Below are 1620 nucleotides of genomic sequence, written 5' to 3' on the forward strand. Positions count from 1 at the left end.
TATATTTATGTTTTGCCTTCCTTCTTTCTTTTTTCTTCTTTCCCTCATCCCAGTCATTCCTTCCTTTGAGCAGTTTCTCTGCCTTTCCTACCATCTATTGTACGTTTTGAGTTTTACCTAGTCTTTCAGGTTCCTACACCAAGGAGACAATATGATGTTTACACGTGAGTCTGATTTATTTCACTTATGAGTATGCTCTCTAGTTGCATCCATTTACCTACAAAAACCTCAAGTTTATCTTTCTTTATAGCTGAGTAATACTCCATTGTATAAAAATACCACAACTTTTTTATCCCTTCCGTGGATGGGCATCTGGGTTGTGTCCAAGACTTAGGTATAACAAATTGTGCTGCTATAAACATGGGTGCACATATATCGCTGTGGTATGATGTCTTTAAATCTTCTGGGAAAATACCCAGAAGGGGAATAGCTGGGTTCAGTGGGACTTCTAATCCTAGTTTTGTGAGGAATCTCCAAATTGATTTCCACAGTGGTTTCACCAGTCTACACTCCCACCAGCGGTGGAGTAGGGTTCTTTTCTCCCCACAGCCTCTTCAGCATTTGTTATTCGTTGATTTCTTGATGATAGCCATTCTTTCTGGGGTGAGATGAAATCTCAGTGTTGTTTTAATTTGCATTTCTTGAATGACTAATGACATTGAACATTTTTTCATGTATTTATTCGCCATAAATATCTCTTCATTAGAGAAGTGTGTGTTCGTTTCAGATGCCCATTTTTGGATTGGGTCTTTGAATTTGGGAGGCCTGATTTTTTTTAATTCTTTATATGTCCTAGATAGAATTCCTTCGTCTGAGGGGAAGTTAGCTAAATTTTTTTCCCAATTTGTGGGTTTTCTTTTTACTTTCTTGGTGATTTCTTTAGATGTTCAAAAACTTTTCAATAAGATGAGATCCCAGGTGTTGATTTTTTGAAGTATTACCCCTGTAGTTTGGTTTTTGTTCATGGACTTGTTGCCTATCCCAATGTCATCAAGATTTTTACCTACTTTCTCTTCCAATAAATTTAGTGTTCTGGTTTAATATTTAGATCTTTGATCCATTTTGACTTTAATTTACTGCATGGTGAAAGACATGGGTCTAGTTTTAGTCTTCAGCATGTGGAAAGCCAGTTTTTCCAGCACCATTTATTAAAGAGGCTATCTTCCTTCCATTGAACATGTTTGGCCCCTTTGTTGAAGATAAGGTGACTGAGTGCGTTTGTAGTTGTATCTGTATCTTCTAATCAGTTCCACTGATCTTCAGGTCTGTTGTTGTACCAGTACCATGTACCATGCTAATTTTATGTAGCTTTGTAATATAATTTTCAGTCAGGAATTGTGATTCTTCCTGCCTTTCCTTTGTTTCCCAAGATTGCTTTTGCTATTCTAGGCCTCTTCTGGTTCCAGGTGAACTTTAGGAGTGTTTCCTCTAGATCTGTGAGGTATATTAATGGTATTTTAATTAAGATTGCATTGAATCTGTACAACAATTTTGAGACTATGGCCATTTGTACAATGTTGATTCTTCCTATCCATGAGCAAGGAATATCTTTCCATTTTCTGATATCCTCTTTGATCTCTTTTTTCAGAGTACTATAATATTCACTGTATAGATCTTTTA

The 1620-nt window shown here is 36.4% G+C and overlaps 1 protein-coding gene across 2 annotated transcripts in view; it reads left to right on the forward strand.

The window, feature by feature from the left end:
- Positions 1 to 1620, forward strand: part of Pappa2 (pappalysin 2) — a 262402-nt gene that overhangs the window by 33549 nt on the left and 227233 nt on the right. The window lies entirely within an intron of this gene.

The sequence above is a fragment of the Chinchilla lanigera genome, unplaced genomic scaffold, assembly GCF_000276665.1.
Source record: "Chinchilla lanigera isolate Chin_1 unplaced genomic scaffold, ChiLan1.0 scaffold00005, whole genome shotgun sequence".
NCBI lineage: Eukaryota > Metazoa > Chordata > Mammalia > Rodentia > Chinchillidae > Chinchilla > Chinchilla lanigera.